We start from the raw sequence: 26,688 nt of genomic DNA, 5'->3' as shown, positions 1-26,688 counted from the left end.
ATAATCCTGATGTCAATGCTCGTATCATTAGATGGTTACTTTTGTTGCAACATTTGATTTGACGATTGTCGACAAGCCAGGTAAGGAAAATGTTGTTGCTGACTTCTTGTCTAGATTGGACTTGCCTGCAAGTGAAAAAGGAACAGTGGATGACCAGATGCCAGATGAACATCTGTTTGCTATCTCAGTACTCTCTCCATAGTTTGCTGATATTGCAAACTACTTAGTCTCGGCACAGTTACCTCCGCATCTATCCTCAAAAGAGAAGAGCAAAATTGTAACGAAGAGTGCCCCGTTCACTTGGATCGGGGGCAACCTGTTTAAACTTGGCCCAGATCAAATCTTGAGATGTTGTGTTAGGGAGGAGGAAGTCTTTGACATCCTCCTAACCTGTCATGACGGACCTTGTGGAGGCCACTTTGCAGCAAAAAGGACTGCCTTCAAAATTCTATAGGTAGGCTACTATTTGCCTACTCTTCATCAAGATGTCAGAAGATACATCAGCCAGTGTGACCGATGTCAGAGAATGGGGAAACCAACTCTAAGGGATGAAATGCCTCTCCAACATCAAGTGACCTTCGAGCCATTTGAGAAGTGGGGCATGGATTTTGTGGGTCCTATCAACCCTCCTTCAAAGTAATGGTATTACATCATTGTGTGCACAACTATCTGACAAAGTGGGCAGAAACGAAGGCAATCAAAGCAACAACAGAAGAAAAGGTGGCTGAGTTTGTGAGGGAAAATATCTTCTACAAGTTTGGCTACCCAAGAGAGTTAGTCACTAATCAAGGAAGCCAGTTCACCTCCAACCTAATTGAAGATTTTCTCGTGCATCACAAGATTAAGCACAAGACTTCCAGCCCCTATCATACTCAAGAAAATGGGCAGGTGGAAGTCACTAATAGAGCATTGGAAGGGATTTTGACTAAGGTTGTGAGCAGTAGCAGAAAGGATTGGGCAGATCGCCTGGTTGAGGCCACCTGGGCCTATAACACCACTTGGAAGACTACAATAGGTTTCACACCTTATGAGCTGGCCTACGGGAAGAAAGCTTTGTTGTCCATATAGTTCGAGTACAATACATTGAGGGTGGCAGCTCAGCTGGACCTAGATCTCAGCCATGCTCAATGTGAAAGATTATTGTAGCTGAATGGATTAGATGAACACAAAATGCAGGCCCTCCTCCACTCGGAAGTAGTTCAACTTCAGAGGAAGATATGGCATGACCGACACCTTAATGAAAAGTAATTCCAGCCGGGAGATTGGGCGCTACTGTATGACTCAAGATACAAGGATTTCAAAGGAAAGCTAAGGAAAAGATGGTTAGGACCATATACAGTGGAGAAATGCAATGACAATGGTTTAGTCCTTATCAGGACCATTGATGAAGAAGCCATCCCCATGCTTGTCAATGGGCATCGATTGAAAATCTACGGGAAACCCCTTTCGAGGCAGGAGTTCATTGAAACTGTGGAAAAATCAATGCTGGTAATAGAGCAGGGTTCTGCCTCTATTCCGGCCACACCTTGATCATCAAAAAAAAAAAAGGAATAAAAAGATCCCTAGGTGAAAACCTCTCTGAGGCGCCCAGGGCAGACAGTGAGGGTGAAAACCTCATGGAGGCGCCCCAGCTGTCTCTCAGAAAATAAAGAAATGGAATAAAAAAGATCCTTGGGTGAAAACCTCTCTGAGGCGCCCAGGGTAGATAGTGGGGGTGAAAACCTCATGGAGGCGCCCTTGCTGTCTCTCAAAAAGAAAAAAGAAAAAGAAAGAAAAAAGAAAAAGAAATAGGTCTAATCTCTGGAATTATTGCAGGTTGCAGGGAATACAGTGCAGATAAAGAAGGTCACGCAAAACGAGGACAGGGGTCCGTACCAAGCTACCAGACATCCTCACAGACACCCCCTCCATGGCCACTCACTTTTTCCAGGATTTGAACACATTCGGGTCGAGATTCAACCTCCTACAGGAAGTTCTGAGCTTTCTACAGGAAGTTTTGGGGCTTTCTACAGGAAGTTCCGCATTTCTACAGGAAACATCCTGTAGAGCCTTCGGGCAGGCCAAAGTCGATTCTGGAAAGGGATTTAAAGCTTGAAGTCTGTTGATGAGGCCTGCAGCCACTCCTCTCTTCCATCCATCACCGGTTTCATCTCTTTCCACTGCCATTACAACAATCTGGTCCTGTATTCCTGCACAGTCATGCAAAGAGTCCTGTTTTCCTCAGATTGCAATTTTTTTTCCCAAGCGACAAATCAAGTACACGAAGGCTTGCACACTCTACCTGTTAAAGCTCCATCAGGACCCTTCATCTGTGAATACAACCTTACTCGTTTCAGCATGCATCCCAGGAGGAGAAGCAACTACAGGATGTCCTATAGGAATCCTGTAGCAGCTAATCTGTCTGGAGCACACACTATGGAGTCAATAACATTTGAAATCAACACAAGAGGCATGTAACCATATCTGCTTGAATTTGAACACCTCCTCGATAGCTGAGAAAAGACAGAGCCATGCATGCAACGTTCACCACTAGAGGATCGGGTCCCGAAGCCTTGCATGCAGCATCAGCCAATGAAAGGGGGAGTTCCAGTGCCTGTGCATGAAGCGGCAGTGAGCAAGGCCATCGTTCCACATCCAGAAACCTTCAGAACATGTCCACGGCCACATAGGTAAGTGTCTAACCTTATTTCGTCAAATTGCATAGACTATACTATGAAAACTGCATGTCTGTGAATGGTGCGGATTGAACAAATTTGGTGGCCAGTCCACAGTTAGTCGAATGGCCTCGTGGGATCCAAACAAGCTCAGTTACGCTCGCATCCACCAAAGGGACATGGATTTGACACGTGGGAAGTGTCCAGTCGAGGAAAATCGGTGGATTGGCAATGAAATCGACGGATTGGCAATGATGGCCGCGGGTAATGGAAGAGATAGAAAATGGCAGTCAGAGACACGACGAAGAATGATGACCGTGATGTTGGCTAATGGATCGGCTTGGACACCTCACCCCCGTGCCATGAATTGCGCCTTAATTTAAAATCGTTCAGCCAGAGCACTCACATTAACCACTGTCATTTACACTTGCAACCAATTTTCAGCAACGTACGCGTCCTCCTCGTCTGCAGTTCGTTAGCCCAAGCTTCTCGGCCTGGTTCAAAATCCTCCTGCATCCCAGGCTTGCTCAGAAGTGCCGTGATGTCCTCTAGAAGCCAGCAAAGCTCTCTACAGGAAGGAGCTCTACAGGAATCATAGCATAGCCTCCTAGAGCAGAGAAACCCGGATCTTCTGCGTCAGAATTGGAGTTTCGAAGAGAGGTAGGCTCGAAAATGCCATTCCCATGCATGATATTTCGAAAGGTGGTGAATTAAACTGTTTGGAGTAGGAAAATTAAAACAAGTCTGCTTGTGGGTCAAGAATGGTGGTTTGCCTGTGTGATACACGGAATTTCTTTCAAATGGTACTGTGTCACATTCTCCTCCACGATTCCTGTTAACAAATTCCTCCTGTAGAAACGATAAACCACTGTAAGGGCTAACCTATGCATAAATAATGTGACTTGTATGTGATTGGTGTGAAAATTAAGCTCTGCACGCTATCTGTGAGAGCCTAATTCCCTTTCGACAGTCGAGTTTTGGGCAGAAACAACATTATAACCAGGGAATTGGTGCAAAGTGAGATACAAACATCTGAGAAACCCTGTCCTGAGAATCAAAGGAGGAAACCATACACAGAATTCCCCTTCTGATCAGAACACAAGCCAAAATAGAGCATTCTCACCATGCCAGGAGGGTTTATCAGAAAGGAACCCTTAGATTCTAGGAAATTGCGAGAAACTCTCGAGGTGGTAGACCTATTTACCCATGCCAATTGGATGACCTTCTGTGACAAAATTCAAGGTCATGATGATGAGGTAACAGAAGAGTTCTTAATGTCTCTGCAGCCTAAATCCAAGATACTGGCCACTGTAAATTTTGGAGGATTGACCTTAAAACTTACCCTACAACTCATTAGTCGAGTCACTGATCTGCCATTGGGGATACCCTGGAGCAAAGAGGAGAGGGCATTGGGCCAAAAAGCTAAAAAGGAATTCTTCCTACCAGAAGAACAATTTTCAGAGGATAAAAATGGGGTTCGGAGAGCCAGCTTACATCCATTTTAGAGCAAGGTCAACCTTTAGATCATGAAATACATTACCTATGAGGGGCGGTTCAGTATTGTATATGGTTATCACTTCTGGTTGTTAACTGAACTCAGGCATAAGATGGATTTACCCACAGAAAAAAAGTTAAGCATCCCATATTTCCTCCTACAATCATTAATGGAGTGTGGCACAAAAATGAAGGAAGGGACACCGGACCAGCTAGCTCATCATGGGCTTATCAAGCTTCTAGTAGAAGATGCCCTCCATACCTATACTGTCCCTATCTCCTGGGAGATTTTTCATAATATGTCCAAGAATGATGATATCTGGATTCTGGCTGAGGAACTCACTTCATCCAGTAGTGAGGAAAGGGAGGACATTGAGGCAGAAGAGAAATACAAGGGTAAGGAACCCCAAGATAGACCACCACAGAAAAAGCAAAAAGAGAAACAAGAGAAAGGCCAAGCTGCAGAGCCCAAAACTATGGGTGGAATAAAGGCACAAACGCCAAGGGAGAAACGGTTGCAAATCAGGGCAGAAAGGACTGAAAAAGTCCAAGCAAGTGAGGGCACATCCAAGGCAACCACAACAAAATTAAAAAAGAAGGCACCCCCAGCCAAGCAGGCCAAAATAGTGAAAACCGTTTCTACAGGAAGCCTGAAAACTGTTTCTACAGGAAGACAGAAAACAGTCAGCACAGGACTTTCTATAGGAAGTCTGGAGACAGGGAGACAAAAGGAAAAATCACCGGAGATTTTAGCTAGGGAGGTAGTAGCTGTGCTGGCCACCCTAAGCACATCTCCCAAGCAGAAGGGGAAGCGAAAGAGGGAGCCTTCCCTGTATTTTAAGGCAAGAAAGAGTGTGAGGATTAAGACTGGAAGACCCCAGCCACCATCAAAAGAACCAATCACCATTGTAGACACCCCTACCACACAAAAGGAGAGGTCCCCCTCCAAGGCATCCATCACTTAGGAACGGGGAAGCTCGAAGACATCCACCTGGAGAGAAAGAATGAAAATGTTGGACAGAAAGGTCTCTCTACAAGACGCTGAGACTATTCTACAGGAAACACTGTCTAGGCTGAAGGAGACCGAAGCAATGGAAGGTGAGGCAGCTAAATCACCACAGGAGGAAGAAAAGGTGGAGAAAATTGTGGAACCTAGCCCCCATCCCAGCTTGGGCTCCTACTATAACTTCTTAGAGGCCAGAAAGATCATTCCTCAAAAATTCACAGTGCCACTTTTCCTTGCACTAAAAGAGGAGAGAGTGAGGACCCACACTTGGATGAAAATTGCTAAGTCCAAGGGTGTGGCGGATATAGGTCCTCTGGAGGAACAACACAAAGAGGCAAGAAGGGAATTGGCTATGGTACGACATGTGGAGAGCAGCCAGCGATTCAAGCTACAGGAAGAAAATGAGCTGCTTAGACAGTAGCTACAGTTACAAGGATAGAGGAAGGAAGACAGGCCTCATATCTTGGTAGAACAACAACAACAGGAGGAGCCCACAACAGCCAAATATACCCCTGATGAACAGTAGAGAAAACAAGGGATGCAGACTGAAATTGAGACACTGAATCAACAGCTACAGGAAAAAGAATTGCAAGAAGGCTTGGAGATACAGTCTCTGAAACAACAGGTATAAGAAAAGGAGGCCCAACTGGCCTGCATGGCCAGCTAGGCAATGGAAGCTCTGTAGTGTAGGAAGCCTGCCAAATCCTATGCCTTATACCTCAAGGATCAGTGGTTACAGTTTCAGATCAATACCTTAGCCCAAAGGGGCATCACCCCATTCCAAAATTATCATCAGTTTGTAGCTTTATGTGGCAGTAGTTCATCAGAGGATAGGGCCAAATTATCAGAGTTCTACTTGCACAACTTCACCCTTCTGAGCATGAACGCATGGGATCCCAACACGGTGATAGGAGATGTCTAGCTTATGGCCATGGCCTCTTGGATGAGTCATGAGGATAAGAGAGAAGCAGAGGTCTGCGGTATCATAGGCAGAGAACCCAGTGAGCCACTCATGATCAGAGCAGAGCCAGATGACCCCTCAGCAGTGATAAGCATCCACCAACACTTGGCCAACAGTCCTCAGGATCTATGAGAATACATTGAGCAACAGGCTCAAGCCATTGCCCACTTTGAGGACATGGAGAGACTGTTGGGAGAAAACTGCATGCATGCCTACACAAGGCGGTGGAACACACTGCCTCACAGTCACCGAATTCTGCTCAGAGTCACCGACTTCTGCTTCCTGCTCATCCAGGATATCAAGGCACATTCCAAACAGCACTAAGAAGTGCTCTAGTGATCCTCCATACTTCCTGCCCACTCATCATTCGAATAATCATGTGGTTTCATATTTTTGGCAGTGTATCTCAATCCATGAGAGATTGTGCCCTGAAGATATCTTAGAAGATTCTTGGCACCAATCTAGTGAGGCTCAACCAAATATGAGCTCACCATGCTAACTGCAACACAGATGTCCGAATGGAGGTTCTCCAAGAACATCAACGTGAATGAGTTTATGAAACTCAGAGGCATTTCCCAAATCTGGTCCAACATCATTACCATATAACTTCTGAAAGTTAAGATCCTCAAGGCAGTCACAAGCTTGCATCTTATCTTCCGACATTCAGAATCCAACTCCCTCTGCCTCCTATAAATGAGAGGGTCCGCACCTGTCAGACATAGGTGCCAGTATGAGAGGTTTATCATCCACAACCTTCGAGTAATGGTTTGGATCGGTTTCACTCCTAGTGAATCTCAGCTGCATTAGATAGCTATCAATCCTCTCATACTATGCCCGAGGTGTTTTTCTTCAAGCCATAGAGGGACTTATTCCACCTGTATACATGAGATTCCTTGATCATGATTCTCAAACTCCTCAGGTTGTTCCAAACCTGTGAACCTGCTGCATGAGGGGAATGGTCCCCTTATAATATTTTCCTTCAGTACATGTACCTTCATGCTTCTTTTTGAATTCAGGCATCCTAGTTACCATCTAACTCACAGACCTCCGGTGCTAAGTCAATGGACATGGTCCCCAGTGGACTTCATGCAACTTGATACAACCCTGAACTCAAAAATATCTTTAAAAGATCTATTTTCAAAACACGTACCTTTCCATCGATAAGTGCCACCCTGTAACCTTTGACTTCCATTTCCAAGATGGACATCTGGTTCGATCAGGTACATAAAAGAGATTTTGGGGTTCCTTGCTTTTGTGGAAGAGTCGACCATTTCCTTGATGACTTGCATTACCAGTCATTCTTTTGATCATGGAAGATGTCCCAGGAATGATTGTTATCTCCATCAAGAGATGTGTCTTTGCCACTCAGACACTCCTTCGCATAACGATCGAACTTATTTCAACAAGGCATCCGCCTTTCCTTCCACCCTTAGATCCAAACTTCCCAATGAAGTGATCTTAAGATGGACCATCAGAATCTTCCGCTGCGCCATTCTAATAACATTATCTGCTTTGACTTCACCCTAGGTGAATTATGAGGAACTCATTGATCCTTCTGTCTTGTCCCAACTGTCTTCGGTGATTGCTCTTTCACTCTTGCTTGGGCATTGTCTTCACCTCAGCTCTGATACCATGTTAAGTTTTGGGTTCTTCTATGCTAGAGCAATTTATTTAAATTTTCACAGTTAGCAATCACATCAGCATTACGATAAATTGCAGATAGAACATAAATATAAAACACAGAAGACAAGCCAAGACAAGAGGACACAAGATGTGGTGCGAGCCAGGGACAAACTCCACAATGTGTGGGGAAACCCTTTGATCAAATCTTCTTTTATCTTCAAAGTTCAGCAGAGAAAGAGAGAGAGAGAGAGATAGTACAATTACAACAGAAGTCAACACTTTGACTTGTCTGGATCTAAGCATAGATCATCTCGTATAACAATGATATCAGTTGAAGACATTCTACTTCAACCTATTCTCCAAGGTGGCTCTTTCCCCTGTCATCGTGCTACATTTGGTTCTCTGTTGTACCACTGCATACAGCACCATGCTGCACTAATCATGATTATCATCATGCTGCCCATGTCCATGATCTTATCCATCATCATGCTGCCCATTCATCATGCTGCCCATGCCCATCATGATCAGAGACTATTCATCCTTATCATTCTCATTATGTTGACACTGTAACCATCATTACTACTTATGATCCTTGTCATTGTGACTGCTTTATTACAATGATAGTGATTAGGTTTATGTCATACATCAGTACTCTAATTCCCCTTAAGGTATGTGAGTTAATAGAAACAAATATAAGTATATGCCGAGATCCTAGCTACAGGACTTAATACCCTTCAACTCCATCCGGTTGATGAGAACACTTACAGGTATGACGAGATGTTTCTCATAGATATTCTGAGATCATCATTAGCCTTCTTTGATTTATTCATCTGAAGATAATTCCTTCAATCACAGGTAGGCTGAGTATCACATATTTCATCATCGTGATATGTCTGGACAGATCTAAATAAAAAGCCGAGATGTAACCCTTCTTACTTCTTGTAATCCTGATCACTGTTTATAACATGCCGAGGTTGCATTAGATACATGGTCCTCTTTGTCCATTCGATATGTATACGAGTGATATCACTTACGATTTGACTGCGGCTATTGCACCCGAAATTTTAGAGAGGAAGAATGTGAAGTTCTTAGACTGCGTGAACAGGTCTCCATTGATTGTGTTAACAGGTCTTCATTGATGCGGCTTCATATTTCTTCAACTGCGGCTACCCTTCCTTTACTGTATAGCATATATATGTGTATAGAATGGCAGAGGAATGCGTGAACAGGTCTCCATTGATGCGGCTTCATATTTCTTCAACTGCGGCTACCCTATATAGCGTATATATGTGTATAGAATGCGTGAACAGGTCTCCATTGATGCGGCTTCATATTTCTTCAACTGCGGCTACCCTGTATAGTGTATATATGTGTATAGAATGCATGAACGGGTCTCCATTGATGCGGCTTCATATTTCTTCAACTGCGGCTACCCTTCCTTTACTGTATAGCGGTTGTTCCTTTTATGACTGCAGCTTAGGGTAGCAGACTAGGGCATCACGTTGTGTATGACTGCGTGTAAGGAGTATCTCAACCTACATCGATTGCTGCGTACCATGCTATGTACCATGACTGCGTAGTATAAGACCTGCATATTAGACTTCTGGACAATGTATTAGGTCTCTGTCTACTGCGTAGATCATCCTCATATGCCTGCGGCTTCCTGCGGTTAGGGCATCACTCTTGGGCCAGCGTATCTTTTGGTTTTCTCCTTCCAAAAACCCAGACGTGGAGAGGAGATCACCTAAAGAATACGTGTGCCAATTGACATCAAAACTCTTCTATTTATACTAAAGCAAGGATGATGAATAGACACGTTGGTTGGGCTTCTAGAGCCTACATAAGCGCTGGTCGACTTGACAATAATTATATAAACAAAATAAATTCATATCTCCATAAATACTTATCAGAATCGGATGATCTTTGGATCAATCCTACACCTATCGACGAGAGGGATCCAATAAGAATATCAGCTGTCATAAATAAGCCGACCCTCATGGAGTTTGGCCTTAGTTGCCAATTTAACAAAAATCCACAGAGAGAATCAATCTTGGAGACATGACCAAACAGAGAATCAACGCTTGCATTTTGAAATGTCTGAGAAAACACACTTAGCATTGATCAACTCTTTAGTTGTACATTCAACAATGCATCTAGGGCATATGGCATATAAAGTAAAAAGGAAAGCACCCATGGTCGAATCATAAATAGTGGTCCATTGAATGTACAAGCTTCTTAATAGGAATTATTTATGCATCCAGTGATGATGATGCTAAATGTATAAAGTTGAAACAAGGCCTTTGTAATGTACTGTCTCCTTAAGAAAGTAAACTACAAGATGCAGACATGAACAATGAGCTAATAAGGCCTTCTACTTGAAGCTTTGTTTCGACAAGGAATCTATTCAACAATTTCAACATCGAAGAGGCAAATGCTTGCTAGTGTGCCTCTCCTGTAACATCAATTAGAATACCCACATTTTCTAGTGACTTGGAGAAAGTAGGAAGGTCATAGAAAGGTGTTGGAGAGTTGCAAATATAAACTTCAGTAAAGGACATGCCAAAGCATGTTATAGCAAAAATAAGTAGAAACTATGAGGCTGGATTCAATTGCGTAAAATGATGCAACAGATAATAAGTATGCCACAGGATAATTACATCAAGTCCATTTTCTAGAATATGAATCCATGACCAACCTAGCTACTAAGGAAGCATGTTTGGTTTCCCAAGAGTAAAATGAATCTCTCTCAAAATTGAGAAGTGTGACTCCTTCACCCAAAACATAGAATGGACTAGATAAGTAAGTCATTGGCCTGAATGGACTAGATAAGTAAGTTTTTGCACGCTATGAAAAAGAGAGTTTTGGACAAATTTTGGAAATTTTCTACAAACAAAATTAACTCTCAAGCATGGAAGGAGAAGATTGATGCACATATTCTAGAGCCTAATGAGTTTTGAAAAAAAGAACTAAAGCAAATTTCATGAAAATTTTCAAAGTAAAAAAAATAAAAGTAAGACAAAGTTCATGTAGGCTAAGAAATCCAAAACAAAATGAAGAAGCCCCATACTAATTTGACTTCATCATATGTGGAAATTAAAATAGTGTAGGGGGGTTGTTTCTAACTTAACACATCACTACTTACAAATCAAAAAATTTATACAACCTGTGTTGGCTTATGGGGGCCTGACCCAGGTTCAGAGTTATTTAGCCAAACAAATACCTACACTACTGGCCCTTTCGGCCTCAGCCTGTGGATCACAGACTGAAGTCTCACCCGAAGCAGTATGGGGGGATGCTAGAACCCAATTTCTACACCCTTGAGATGTCTCAGATATCGATTTATTCCAACTATGCCTACCTTCGTGCACGTTGCTTCGTGCACTACTCTAACCTTCAATACCTTTGCAGTCTGTTATAATCATCTTTCTCGTAGCCCTAACCAGGGGCGGAGATTCTTTCGCATTGTTGCACTATTTCCCCAAACTACACCACATATCTTACTTATCTTCTTAATAGATCTTACTTATCTTCACATAAACAGTTATTTTAATTTGCGTTCACTTAATCAGTAGATTTATACAAATTTGCGCATCATATAAGCATTAAAAGTGCAATTTATATCTAGCGTAACAAATTCATAAAACAAGAAATAAATACACATAAATGGTGGATACCTCTCTTTATTAATACTTTCCATTGTTACAGACTCGACTCACCTTGCACATTTAGCTGCAGGGGTTCGTGCACTTAGCTGCAGACTACTAGGCCTCTGCGCACTTAAATGCGGAGCCTTCTCCAACTCTACGACCCAAAACTAGACTTTACTCCACAGATACGACTCAATTCTTCATCTTCCACTATCCATGCCTTAACTACTTAGAGCCTCACTCTACTTATACAATCCCATGGTTCGTGGACCATGAGTAGATCTCTACAACTGACATTACAATAACAAAAATAAGGGCAGACAACCCTATGACTCTTTAACCAACTACGCGCTCCGCACCCACAAAATGCAGAGTCTTTACATCGGAATTACAATCTTTGACCAAAATCTGGGCTCTAAGCCCCAAAAATTTCCTTGGGGGATCTTGTGCCCAATAGGCTCCCAACACAAACATCATGACTCACCCTCAAGTCACTTTATCGGTGCAAAGATCTTTTCATGAAGACCTCCCAACTCTGACTGGATCGCTGCAAGTTCGACAACGCACTGAGTGGCTACCCACTGTACTTCCTTGCCCTATTGTTCAGTGACCGTTGTGGCTGAATTGTTGCCTTGGATCCTTTCCTATGTTGCTTGCAGTTGTGTGAGCTTTGCTTCAATAGAGGCTGTAATGGTATATGCCTCATTAATCCATGGTTGTAGGCATGCCTTCAAAACTTCTTCCTTATGCCAAGCAACATACACATGCTCCTTGAGTGCTTTAGCACGCTGCATCCTCGCAAGCCTCTGTGTAAGGGAAACCATCTGCGTGGTCCCTTTTATTTTGTTGTATCTCTGCTATAGCTCGCGCGCCTCTGTCTCCAGGTGCTGTATGTTGGGGTCCTCCTAAGGGTGGTCAGGACCTCGAACAACTACTCGAACAACTTTTTGCAGCTTGTCACTGCACTATTGGCCGTCATTATTGCTTTCATGATCACGGTGGCGTGTTGTTCCTTAACCTCTGGTGGAGTTGAAGGTTTCACCCTCAACTGTAGTTCTGCTATCCAAAGGTTCAACTCCAGCTAAACCCTGGCCATTTCTTCTTTTACCTTCTGCATGCCTACTGCTAAATTCCAGACACACACCTCCACGAGTTCCTTTGCTTTGATGGCCAACTCCGGGACCATCTGACAGGCTTCCTCCACCACCTGCACTATTTTTCTGTTATGCGCCACTAGCTCTTCGAGCTGTAGGCTCAACTGCTCAATGTTGATGCGTGCAACCCTCCCTGGCTCGTAGTTCTCCAGTGACTCCATCCTATAAAACGTAGAGTGTCTCCTAAGGGAGTGCAACGACTTTTAATTTGATTCCCTTCAACCCACTGACCATAGGCCTATCAGCCTCATTTTCTGTAATGAGTTCTCCATTTGGAAGAACTATTGTGTTGGTCATCCGAGCGCACAACATTTCCTCGGCCACGAAAGTGCCTATTGTGAGGCTGGTTGACACTGTGCCAGCCTGTGGAGTGCGCACCTGCAACTCTTTTATTTGTGCCCGAAGAGCCCCTAACACCATTTGGTGTTGCTCCTCAAACTGCTGGAGGGCCTCCACGGTGACATCCCTCACCATCTTGCCAATATCATGGAGGTCCCCCTCAGTGAGGGTGATCAGGTTGAATGAACTCTTTAAAGCATTTGACGTCTTTCGCGGCCCTACCTTCTCTCCTGGGCGTGGACGTTTTAGCTTGGTGGACACTATCTGTGGGTCCGTGCCACCTTTCTCTGCATCAGTCTCCGGCTCAGGCAAAGGCAAATTTTGTCCTTCGCGCTCTTCTTACGTTGCCTTCTACTTTTCTTCTGCCAACTTCGTAGTGTTGTATTTCGCCTGGACCTTAGCTGTTGCTTCTTCCTTCCTATGTTTTTGTACTAACTGCACCATCCGTAGTTTCGCCTCTTCCTTCTTTCGCTACATGGCAGACTTCTCTGCTTCCACCACGAAGCCAGTTGTGGTGTGCCACTCCAACGGCCATGACTCAAGGACCACAAAGATGACATCATCTATTGCTAGATAGGGTAGCTTGCACCACGTCTTTGTGGGGTCCTTCTGCGCCCTGATGTAAACATGGTGGAAATTTGCCTTAAACTTTGCGAAGCTCTGCAGACTATTGTAGACCATAACCGCAGCTTGTGATTAATCCCCATTATGATGTTCATCTCCATGAACACCCAAAATATTTTGATGCCCCTTATCCTTTGTGCATCCCTAGTTTCCCACAACAAAGCGTACTTTGCTGCCTTCGGAAGGTCCTGCGCGATCGTTGAGAACTGGGTAACTTCGCGCAATTCCCATGCCACCAGTACTATTGACAACAGATGCCACGCATAGTGGAAAGTTTTTCCTTTCTCCTATGTTTCACGATAGTTCTCAAGGAACTCTCCACATAAATATTTTTCCCAGTTGAACTAGTCCCCTTCTACGCACTGCGCTACTAGTGCAACCACCGACTCGGGCACCTCATCCACACGACACTTCTGCATATCCTTCCTTGCCAATATCTGTGTCATGACTTTAACCACAGGGTTGTTGATGCTGGAAATGGTGTACCCTCTCTTCTTCTTCTCCAACTTAAACTTCTTCTTCATGGCCTCCACGATGACCAAATCATCACTCTTTCCCTTTTCTTCCATGGCGAGCCTAGTTCTCAGTGGATTTCTAGGTGATACGCGCAACTGGTACCATGGCCTGCTTGTCTTTCTTGGGTCTCAGCGTGCGCGATGATTTAGAGATTTTTATGACTATCCTGGCACTTCCTGGGGCTTCCACTTCCATAATGGCCTACGCAGCTTCCTCGACAATCATTAATCTGGTATCCATGGCTTCTTCAGGTGCGACCATAGTGTGATTCCACAATTCTCTCAACATCTCGGGTAGTTGCTCAAGGAATGAATTAGCCTTCAGAAGATCAAACAAGTTCGGGTTCATGAATGTTTGAGCGTGCAACAACTCAGTTCTCAAATTGTCAAGTGTTGTTTGCTGGACATCCCTTTGTAATTTATAGCACCTTTTGAATTTGAATTCGATCGTTCCCCCCACATTCAGTCCATTAATGCTCGATTAGTGATATATTTTCAAGAATCTAGCCCATAAAGTTCGCCTTAAATGCTTTTTGCCTGCTCCACTTGGTCTCAAACCAAGCATTACATCGTGAATAGTGACTGTAATGGTCACTTTCTAGCCAACCCGCACAGCAATACAACTACCCTCGAGCTTTCGCAGACCCTGTGAAACTTTGCAACTGCACGTAGTCCTGACATTGCTCAGCTCCTGGGCAGAGTAGTTTATAGTCCCGCACCTCCTTTCAGCTGCCTAAAGCGCTAAGATTGTGCTTCCGTCAGCTAGTCAAATGGCCGAGCCACCTAAGTATGGCTTCAAATGACTACCATTCACTTTTCTTGGGAAAGGTTCTCCATTTAACTTTACCAACTGCACCACGCCTCCATCTGTGATTTCCTTAATAACATACAGTCCCAGCCAATGCATTTTGAGCTTTCCTGGAAATTTTTCAAAACTACTATCATATAACAACACCAAATCATTCACCTTAAAGGTGTGCAAATTAATATGTTGATCCTGCCAAGCCTTTTCACATTTCTTCTGTACTTGCTGGTGAAATCTAGCCAAAAATCATTCTTGTTTGAGCTACTCAAACTACACAAGCCTCTCTTCCAAGGCTTTGCAGTCCGTCATACCTATGAGTGCTACTATGCATAGACTAGGCACGATGTATTCCATAGGAATTACTGCTTCCACTCCATAGACAAGCCTAAAAGGTGTTTGTCCCGTTAGTTTCTTGCATGTTGTTCTATAAGCCCATAATACTGCAAGTACGTGCAGGTCCCAATCACTTCGCTACGCATTGCATACCTCGGTCAGTACATTGCACACCTTATTGAACACCTCTATGCATAGAATCTTCTGTGTGATAGCCCTTCCTACATAATGTCTTCCCAACATTAAGATCCATTTGCACATTTCCCCCCCCAACACATGCTTATTGACCATGCATTTCAGCGTGGAGTACATGTGCATCTGCGTAAGTTGTTTTCCATATGCCTACGCCCACTTGGCTAGATGCGCACGTGGATCATCCTGTCCATTGTACTTGTCTATTAGTCACACCCTAGGCTTCCCAAATCATGTGCACATCATTCTCCTACATTCGCGATAGTCATCAAAGCTTCCTTTGTGTGTACCACACCATCGTGGGGGCGTAGCGCGCAGTACCCAGTCTAAGGCCTGGAAGCGTTGCTTTTCTGACATCTCCCTTTCAAATTTATCCAAGAAGGTATCTACCTCAATTAAACCATCATAAGTAGGAAGATCCCTTACTTCTTTCGATATGCAGTGCAATGACCTTGTCATCATAGTACAATTCAGCGTAGTTACTTCGTGTAACCGATTCTACCACCACTCTATCTCCTCATCAGAATTCGAAGTACATGAGCTCTCACGCTCCCATGAAATTCGCCCATTCATGGTGGGATTTACCCAGTCTTGCTCTTGCACTGTTATCTTGTAGATGCAGTCCAAAACATCATCACTTTCATAGTCATGCACCGGCTTCGTATAGCGCGATCCTTCAGCAGGGTCTAGTGGTATAATTACAGGCAGTGATTTGTTCTCAAATATCATATTGCGCTTCTTCAGATTAATCACCTTGTTCATGTCAGTGGCCCATTCAATTCCTAAGACCGGAGGGTGGGGATTGTTGTCATCAACAATCTCTATCACTTCAAAGTCTGCCAGCTCACTCTCTCCCTCAATATCCATAGTTATTCCCTGCAATCACCCTATGGGTATTATTTTCTACTGGTTTGCCATTCTTAGCTGAATTGGAGACCACTATAGCGCAGGTCTTCCCATTCACTCCCATGTTTGTTTTGGCAGAACATTTGCATCCGATCTTAAATCTAAGATGACTTGATCCATCTCATATTCTTTGATCTATGTGGTTAGCCTCATTTCTCATCTCATCCTTGTATTATGCTTTCCAATCTTCCGGACTACGTGTGGTTCTCCTGGCGTGGTCCCAGTACATCTATTAATGAGTTAAAGAAAACATTTTATAGCCTTACTATTGTGCAGTAACTTCATACATGTTTCCAGGAATGTTGTGAGCATAGATGGGTCCATTTTTGGCTCCAGTTCATCTTTGCTTCCTGAAGTGGAGAAATCAACGAAGCTCTTCTTAGTTTCCATGAAGGTTTCCTGAGTGCACTCCAAATCAAACTTCACTTCTTTCATCGTAGCTTTACGAACTCAAGTACCATCTTCTGGTTGTTTTCCTTTGTCATCTCCCATCACGATTCCACTTCGGAGCACAATGTTCACATTCAGATCTTCCTTGCATGGGTCAAACCTCATCATCTGCAAGTTCTAAGTCGGGGGAGGCAATAGCACTCCTTTGTTGACTATCCTTGTTATCAGCGTAGGACAATCTTCTATCTCATGATCAAACAATGTGCAATACAAACATGATAGGCTTGTTGGATTCGTACAATCGTGGGAATAAAGTCTGGGCCCTACAAAATTGTAACAAATCAACTATCTGCAACCTTTTCCAGGTCCTCCTCCACCTTGGCCTTGTCTGCACCCCGGAAATCCTTTTCATGCCATTCCTGCATTCTGGTCAAAGGGCCATGTTTTTGTCTGAACCCTGTAGGTGGGATTTCTATCCATCATCAACTCATAACTTCTACAAGTGCACTCATCACGTCGCACTGACCTACAAAAGTTGCAGAACAACTGTTGTAAATTTTTTGTATACTTCTGTAACAAGTGACAATTGTCCGTGGCATGTTTCCCTACTATTTGACAAATCGCACACCACAAAGTAGGCATCGCGCTAGGTCCTACTTGAGCTTCCAGCCTTAAAGGCATCGGTCCTCCTCCCAGGAGGTAATTTGTAAAAACCGGGTAGTGGTCATTGTCATGACCCTAACCCTTGCATTTCACGCACCATACCTCTTCATGCACTTCTGGTCGAGTTGTCCCGTCTTGTTTCAGACTTTGCATCTCAAGGCATAAATTCTTCAGTTGCGCGTGGATCTCCTGAACTCCTAAGTTAGGATCCTACATTGGGGTCTCATGTAACCTCATATCAATCTCCACGGCCTCTGCCTGAGTTGTTATCTTCTGTTGTGATAGCGCACTCCTTAAATGTGGCAGTAGCGAAGCTACAAACCACTCACGATGTTTTCCATTTGTTACATTCATATTGGATTCATGAATCGTAAATTTCAGCCTCTAATCTAGCTGCCAAGGAGTCTCACCTAGCAGCATGATCTCTTTAAATCCCACGATTAACTATGCTTCAGATTTCGGCCTGCTAAATTCTTTATTTAGCGTGGCTTGGATATCCACGATTCTTTCATTTGGATTATCATTGGAGTGCTTAATATACCAAGTCAGCACGCAGTCCTACAAGGCACTAACCATTGTCACTTTCTTTATATTTTCATCTATAACTCCTTGCGATTCCCATACAGCCCTTACAATGAACTAGAATTGGTTCGGATCCTCATTTCCCAAACCCTTGAACACAGGAAACTTCACTGTGTTTTCCATATTGAATCGCAGTGGTGGTGGAGGTGGTACGGGTGAAGATAGAGGTGACGGTGGTGAAGCTAGTGGTGGTGTGGGTGGAGGTGGTATTCACGGAATTCTTTTCCTTATCAGATGGATCACACTTCGTAGAGAGACTTTCGTGAGCTCTTCCTTGTCCCTTGCAGAGGTGAAATCAATGGGCTATTTTACGGTCCCTTATTTCCTTCATTCCCATAAGTTTTTCCACTTCGCATAGCCCCGGACATCAAGGTAACTGGATAACCCTCTTTTCACATAATAGCATTTTAATCCAAGTATTCAAAGACTTTATGTACTTACTGTTAGTGTCAGTCTTTCCAGCCTTCCTCCAGTGATCAAACGTGCTCTTACAAAGTGATTTTGAAGTGTCAAGGTCAAATTTTGTCATTTCAGTGAGTCTTCAAGTAAAATTTGGTCACTAGGCATTAGGTCTAGGGTTTGCTCTCACTCTTCTCAAAGTTGTCCAAATGGCGGTCCATGTCATCATTCAGCTAAGTCTATCATCATTCATAGGGTTTTCATTATCATCTCAGTGTCTAATGAGTCTTTTTACAACTTATTCATGCTTCAGTTGTGCCTAGGCAAGTTCTTTTCCCTCTCCTAGGGTTTTGAAGGCAATTTCTCTTGGGCGGCCAAATCATCGGCAAAACTCATATCCTGATGTTCATACACCTTCCCCTATCCTTAAAGTACCTTATCAAACACTTCCCAACACTCAGATCCCCCAAATTCCTCATTTTTGCACAAACCCTAGTTTCTAGCTACAACTTGGCAATTTTCTAGGTTGGGCCTGTGTTTTGCCCTTTTGAACCCCTTCCCCTCTCTCAATCTCTGAGATTCCACTTTCCCCTACTTCCTAACATCCCTCCCTACTCCCCAAAATTTCCCCAAGAATTTAGAAGCCCCCTATCCCCTTCATTTCGCTTCATTTCGACAAAATTCCTTGTTTCACACATCGGGATAAGTTTCACTCAAAAGCTGTTTCAGAGCAATCAAAGATGAATTTTGGAAAACTGAGAGATTGTTTTGTTTAAAACATGCCAAGGAAGAAAAACCTCCTTCAATTTTTGCACAGGTGTCATGGTTTGAGAGAAATGTCAAGAATACCGTTGCCTCAGGAGAATCAAAGACACCTCTAAAAGTGACCTTGGGAAAATCAAGTTTTCTCCTAGCTTGGTAGGACAAATGATTTTCCTGATGAATAAAATGATAACTAGACAGAAAGAGCTTTCCAATGAGCTATCATGAGCTCAATTTTGGGTTGAGGAAGGCATTCAAAAGTTGACTGCAACAACACTCTTCCTTCAGGCAGCCTCATTTGGCACTTTTTGACCAGTCTTGGGAGATTTAATTTTTTACAGGTCAAATCGACTCCAAATTCAAACTTTCTAGTTGGGTTGGAAGGTAGACTCAAATACCTTTCCAACGAGCTATCTTGCACCTAATTCTCACACTGGGAAGGTCTCCAAAAGCCTCTCGAAAGGTGCGCGACCCGTCAGGCACCTTCTGCCAGTGCAAAAATTACACTGGCGCGACTCGTCAGGGGCGCGCGACCCGTCAGGGTTTTCTCCATAAAAGATTTGCCAGTAAACTTGCCAAGGAGCCAAAAATTTCAAAATTTTTTAAGGTAGGCCCTCTACACTTCAATTTGGTTGTTGGTTATGATTGAAGGCCCTCATGCTTGTGTTTAAGAATCAAATTGTGCAAGTGGAAGAGGCTTCATATGACTGCAATATTAATGGTTAAAATGTGCTAGGGTTTGTGTTGTTTCAAGGTTTTTTCCTTTGTAATTCTTTCCCTCCATCCTCATTCTATTCACACTTATATGTATGCCTATTTTTCTCCCATGCTATTTTATAAATTAAATGCAAACCCTCCTTTCTCCCTAATAACTAAAAGTGCAAACCCTACCCCTCTCCCAAAACATTCAAAACCCTAATCTCCCTCTACCATATGCATGTATAAATAATGGAAAATGTTGATGAATATGTCAGCAGTTTTGTGCATATGTTTCCCTATTTTCCCCTATTAATGATACATGTTTTCATATCCCCATGTGTTCACTTTCATACATATTTTTCCATATGCAGTGATCTTTGCAAATGATTTCCTAATATCCCTTATTTTAAATATGTACTCCTATATGAATAATGGTTTGCAACATTTTCCTTAAATTCCCTGTTATATTCATATATTCCCAATTCCTTGTAAAAAGGTCCCTCCCCTAACATTTCCCTCATGTCCTTGTCCCCTTGAAACAACATAGAATTCAGCACTTTTAAAGGCAGAAACAGCAGTACATTTTGTCCACTCTGCTCCTCAAACATGTCAGAAACCGAAACATATGAGTAGAGTGATGACCAAGCATCAGTGTCCGAGATTGAGGTCTAGAGGAGGCCACATAGGGGTGGTAAGAGTGGTCACCATGTAAGAGAGGAGCCCACCTTTTTGACTTATTTGCAGGCTTGTCCACTTACAGTCACATGTTTCCGCCACATGTCATGTTATGAGATTTGCAAGAGGCTATGCTTATCCAGGAGAACGCACACTTGGAGAGGCTGTTGGCTAAGGCCAACCAAGATAAAAAGTTGCTGAGGAACATGAAAAACCATTACTGGGCAAGAATGCATTTGTGCAAGGCCAAAATGAAGATGTTTCAAAGGCGGTTGTCCGAGGCCCTAAAAGGGAAGAAGAATACCAATCCACTCCATATCTTGATTGAGGCTTCACTCAAAGATCATGGCACTCAATAGCCTAGCCACAGCTCGAATCCCAAATTTTTTTGAGAATTTTGGGTAATTTTGGCATTTTTTGGTAATTTACAGGTTTTGGCTCTTTAACGGGTCTCACCCCCCGTGAGACCATTTGTCATGGCAACTCCTTTTCACAAAAACTCAGCATTTCCTAATTTTTTGTGCAAAGTTACATATGCTTGTGAATGGACTTGAGTTTTTATGGAGTTTTGGGCCTCCAGAAGGTCAAAATACATGCAAAATTTGACTTTCTGCCCCTTTTTTGAGTTGCAGAAACCAATCTTGGGCGAATTAAGTTTTGATAGGGAAACTGACCTCTAAATTAAAAACTGCCAGTTGGGTTGGAAAGTAGACTCACAGACCTTTCCAACAAGCCCACTTTTGCTCAATTTGGCCACCTGCAAGTGCCTCAAACAAAGCTCCAAAGGGGCGCGACCCGTCTGGCAGTTTTGTCCAGAAATGCATTGTACAACCCAGAAAATGCAGATTTGACTCTTTTTGACTTTTTGAGCTTAATGATGGTCCTCTTTGATGTAATTGTGACACTTTTTAGACACTTTTACCCTTTTGTAACTCTTCTAGAAGATTCATTTATGAAAAGGGTAAAAATTAAATGTATGAATTGGTTTCCAAGTTTATAGAGGCAAGTTGTTTTGACTGCCTAGTTTGTAGTGCTTAGTTTAGAAGTGGTTGAAACAACTCCTAGGATAGTGAGCTCGACCCATGGAGGCAGGGAAAGAGGTTAGATCATCTATATTATGTACTTTCTTGCTCATTTTCATGGTTGGACTCTTGAGGGAGAAGCTATCATTGTATTATTTCACTTGTATCTCTGCAATTTTTTGGCTAAGGAAGACCAGGGTTTTGCAGTCCTCTTTGGGATTCTTGTGGACTCATGTGTTGATGGTGTGTTTCTCAATGTACTTGTAAGCTTGTTATGTGATTCATTTCCTTTCTTTTACTTCTGCACATTAAACAAATGAAGTGTTAAAGTAAGAATTCATGCCTGCCATGCTCTGCTTTTAAGTTTGTTTAATTTCAATGTTTTCTTCTGTCTAAGGAGGATTCAAAGTTATTGTTTGCCCTCCTTAGCTCCTCACCTATCTTTCTCATCCATTCACCTCAGTTTAAGGCATCAACACTGTCTCCTACCTCACCCCAAGGAACCCCCTGCAGAAACTGTGTCAAATCCTCGCACCCAAAATTTGCAATTCCTCAATTTGCCACGAAAAACCCAAAAACCCCAAATCAATCTTTCTGATCAGTTTACTAGCCTAATATCAGTGTTACCTAGTTGGTCATCTCATCCCATTGCAAATCTACCGAGATTGACTGGAGAGAGCCTTCTCCTGCCCCGTAGGGCTAGCTACGAGGCTAAATGGTTTGATGTTGCCTTGAGGTTTGCCTTTCTCAGCCTGAGTTGAAATTTCAAGCGCTAACATACTGGCGACCATACTGGGGAGAACAAACTTGTCTGTTGATTGATGTGTGTGTTTTATAAGCTACAGATGGAGCCTGAAGTTATGCCAGGTAGCCTTCAAAACGCTTTTGCTTTGCGTTAGCGGAAGTAGATAAACGCTGCTTCAGTCAATCTCCGGTCTAGCTTGTAAACGTGACATCTAACTTGTTAATTACCCCAGTACATGTATCAAGTTTAGATCTGATTGTTGATGGTGAACAACGATCAGACACTTGAAAGGCTAAAATCATTCACTTGGCGACTCTAAATCAGTTTCGAGATCAGATCCAAAGACTCCACTGGAGGATGATCCCGACCAGCAGAAACATGAAAGGAGAATATGGACATATCAGGTATTCAAGTTGGAATTTCATCCAAGACATTTTGTTCTTTGTCATAAATTATTTCTTCTCTTTTCCCAAGAATGTCAAGAAGGCTTTTCAAAGTATACTGTATTTGAGAAAAGATCCTCGGCCTGCAGCTGATTCTTTCCCTTTGAAGATTGTGAATACCAAAGATTTGCATGCCTTTGAGATTGATCAAGATCCTTTTTCCGAATTTTGTGATAACCATATTCAAATTGATGAGCCTTAAGAGACCAAGACTGATTCTATACCTACTGTACATACCCCTACACCTTGTAAAATTCCAGATCGGTATAAACCTCTTGTTTTACCTTCTTTTCTTCATGCTTTCCCCAAAAATTATGATCTATACTTGCCGAGGTTTGATGGTGAAAGTAAGAATGTCAACGTTGAGCAACATGTGCAGAATTTTGAGAATTTTCTAGATCTTTTTGAAGTTGATGAAGAAGATGTTAGTATAAGGCTTTTTGCTCTTTCTTTGCAAGCCAAAGTGAAGAGTTGGTTCAAAGCCCTGCCTGATGCAAGCATTTCAAATTTCCAGTAGTTTGTCAAAGTTTTTCTCGACAGGTGGATGATCGGGCAGAACCTTTTCTTGATTGTAGAAGAGTATAACCAGCTGAAAAGATTGCCAGGGGAGACAGTACAATAGTTTTCAGCCAGATTTAACCAAGTTTATTATTCAATGCCAATTGATATAAGGCCTACTGCTAGATCAGCTCTCTTGCGCTATCCAGGTGCCTTTGATCCAGAGATGGAGTTTCAGCTGAGAGAAAGGGATATTGCAACACTTCATGAAATGCAAAATAGTGCAGTAAATGTAGAGGCGCATCTGCTGATCCGACGGGCAAGGTTGAAGGAAGAAGAGATGAAAACCATAGATCCGGAAAAATCGAAATCTCTAGAGGTAAAGCTTGACATTTTGGTAAGTGCAGTGGAAAAGGTGATGGAAAAGGTCACCGCAAGAAATTATTATGATGTTCAAGATCATGGCGCGCTGATTAAAGAAGAACAAGTTGCTGATCCAAAACATTTTGTTTCGTATCCGTTATCATAATTGTTTTGTAGATCATCTTGGAGAAGAAAGAACTGTTGATATGACCTGCATGCTTGATGATATGTTTCATACCGATGATTTGCCTCAGTTTGATGAGTATGACGATAATTATGTTCTCCAAACAGAAGCTAATCTTGCAGATAAACCAGCAGTTAGTTTGTGGGCAGAGGAAGTTCATTTTCAGCAGCTCAAACACAATGATCAGCCATCACATATCAGCTATGACAATGATGAGGAAAGTGCATCAAAGTTTGAAATAAGTGAAGGATCTTTGCCTTTTTGTTTTGATTCATGTCAGTTCATCAGAGACAACTTCCATGCAATCAGAAATCAGTTTTCAACAAGTCTTGATCTAGACCATCTTGAGGGCAATGAAAATTTTGTTCAAGACTTCTCATATTCAGATTTTCAACCTTCGAAAGCCATTGATTGTCAAGATGCAGCTGAAGACTTGGAAGTGCACACACATGATTTAATGATTCAAGGTGACTCTGTACCATTTTGTTTTGAATCAATTCAGTTTTTGAAGGGCAGATTGCATAGTAAATCATTTAATGTTGAGGATGAGACAGATAACAAAATTCTTGAGCAGCCTGTAGCATCAGATTTGCAGCCACCAAATGAAATTGAAGGGCAGATTATAGATGAAGATGTGGCAGCCGAAATACCTGATTTGATGATGCAGGAAGATTCTATACCCTTTTGTTTCGAAGCATTTCAGTTTATAAGGAAGAATTCTCGTAAAATCTCTCAAGAACAAGATGAGCAGCATGTAGGAAATCATGTAATCACAATGGAACCAATAGAAATGGGATTGCAGCAGTCTTTTCAAGTTTTTCATGATCCAATAGCTGATGTTTTGGATGAGGTGTGTAGTCAAAATCTATCTCCATTGTCTATATGTGAGCTTGAAACGTGTATTGATACAAGCTTGATCTGTCAGTCAGTTTCTTTGTCATTTTCAGCAGAGGTCTCATCACAAGGCTCAGATCAAAGTTTGCATTCATGGTATGAGGAAAAGAGAAGTAATCCATTGGATGAGCTAGGTTCCAGCGTGCTTGAATTTCAAGATCCTTATGCAGTGTTTTTGGAGGTGGATAGAGAAGCCATATCATTCAATGGGTCTGTTTCTAAGTTGTCATGGGAGTTGCGTTTCAGTAGTTCTCTCTTGTTGTTCATAAGAAAGCACCTGTGGAGAGTTCGAACAGCAGATGGGACACTTACTTGGTTACATTGGTTGTTTCATTTCACTTGACCAGGTGATGAATGAAACTGTTAGAGTAGGTTTTGATGAATAAGCTCCACTTTGAGCATCATTTTCAGTTGGTCGATTGTGTTTAAGTGTCGAGTCAGTTTTTAGTTGAGTCATGAGTCCTTTATGAGTCAATTTTTAGTCCTGTTGTTAAGTTAGTTTGTGTCAGTTTTCAGTCATGCATTTCAGCTTGAGTTTTTGACTCCATTGCCCAATAATTGTAAGGCACTGGTCTGCTCTCCCAGAGGTCTAAGGTTCTTGGCACCTCCAAGGAGCTACCATCCCCATTGGAGCCAATGTTAGTGTCAGTATTTCCAGCCTTCCTCCAGTGATCAAACGTGCTCTTACAAAGTGATTTTGAAGTGTCAAGGTCAAATTTTGTCATTTCAGTGAGTCTTCAAGCAAAATTTGGTCAATAGGCATTAGGTCTAGGGTTTGCTCTCACTCTTCTCAAAGTTGTCCAAATGGCGGTCCATGTCATCATTCAGATAAGTCTATCATCATTCATAGGGTTTTCATTATCATCTCAGTGTCTAATGAGTCTTTTTACAACTTATTCATGCTTCAGTTGTGCCTAGGCAAGTTCATTTCCCTCTCCTAGGGTTTTGAAGGCAATTTCTCTTGGGCGGCCAAATCATCGGAAAAACTCATATCCTGATGTTCATACACCTTCCCCTATCCTTAAAGTACCTTATCAAACAATTCCCAACACTCAGATCCCCCAAATTCCTCATTTTTGCACAAACCCTAGTTTTTAGCTACAACCTGGCAATTTTCTAGGTTGGGCCTGTGTTTTGCCCTTTTGGACCACTTCCCCTCACTCAATCTCTGAGATTATACTTTCCCCTAGTTCCTAACATCCCTCCCTACTCCCCAAAATTTCCCCAAGAACTTAGAAGCCCCCTATCCCCTTCATTTCGCTTCATTTCGACAAAATTCCTTGTTTCACACATCGGGATAAGTTTCACTCAAAAGCTGTTTTAGAGCAATCAAAGATGAATTTTTGAAATATGAGAGGGGTTTTTGTTTAAAACATGCCAAGGAAGAAAAACCTCCTTTACTTTTTGCACAGGTGTCATGGTTTGAGAGAAATGTCAAGACTACCGTTGCCTCAGGAGAATCAAAGACACCTCTGAAAGTGACCTTGGGAAAATCACGTTTTCTCCTAGCTTGGTTGGCCAAATTATTTTCTTGATGGATAAAATGATAACTAGACAGAAAGAGATTTCCGATGAGCTATCATGAGCTCAATTTGGTGTTGAGGAAGGCATTCAAAAGTTGACTGCAACAACACTCTTCCTTCAGGCAGCCTCATTTGGCACTTTTTGACCAGTTTTGGGAGATTTGCTTTTTGACAGGTCAAATCAACTCCAAATTGAAAACTTCCAGTTGGGTTGGAAAGTAGACTCAAATACCTTTCGAACGAGCTATCTTGGACCTAATTCTAACACAGGGAAGGCCTCCAAAAGCCTCCTGAAAGGCGCGTGATCCGTCAGGCACCCTCTGCCAGTGCAAAAATTACACTGGCGCGACCCGTCAGGGTTTTCTCCATAAAAGATTTGCCAGCAAACTTGCCAAGGAGCCACAAATTTCCAAATTTTTTAAGTTAGGCCCTCTACACTTCAATTTGGTTGTTGGTTATGATTGAAGGCCCTCATGCTTGTGTTTAAGAATCAAATTGTGCAAGTGGAAGAGGCTTCATATGACTGCAATATTAATGGTTAAAATGTGCTAGGGTTTGTGTTGTTTCAAGGTTTTTTCCTTTGTAATTCTTTC

General features: G+C 42.6%; 1 pseudogene; it reads right to left on the bottom strand.

The window, feature by feature from the left end:
• LOC149145067 (14-3-3-like protein GF14-C) overlaps positions 1-16,214 on the bottom strand; it is a 186,288-nt pseudogene extending 170,074 nt beyond the window's left edge.
• Between the last annotated feature and the right edge of the window lie 10,474 nt (positions 16,215-26,688).

This window comes from Pinus tabuliformis, chromosome X (genome assembly GCF_031772625.1).
Source record: "Pinus tabuliformis cultivar Carrire ecotype Pingquan chromosome X, CPIR1, whole genome shotgun sequence".
In the NCBI taxonomy this organism is placed as follows: domain Eukaryota; kingdom Viridiplantae; phylum Streptophyta; class Pinopsida; order Pinales; family Pinaceae; genus Pinus; species Pinus tabuliformis.
The sequence above is the reverse complement of the archived record's forward strand: the minus strand, read 5'-3'. Positions and strand labels throughout refer to the sequence as shown.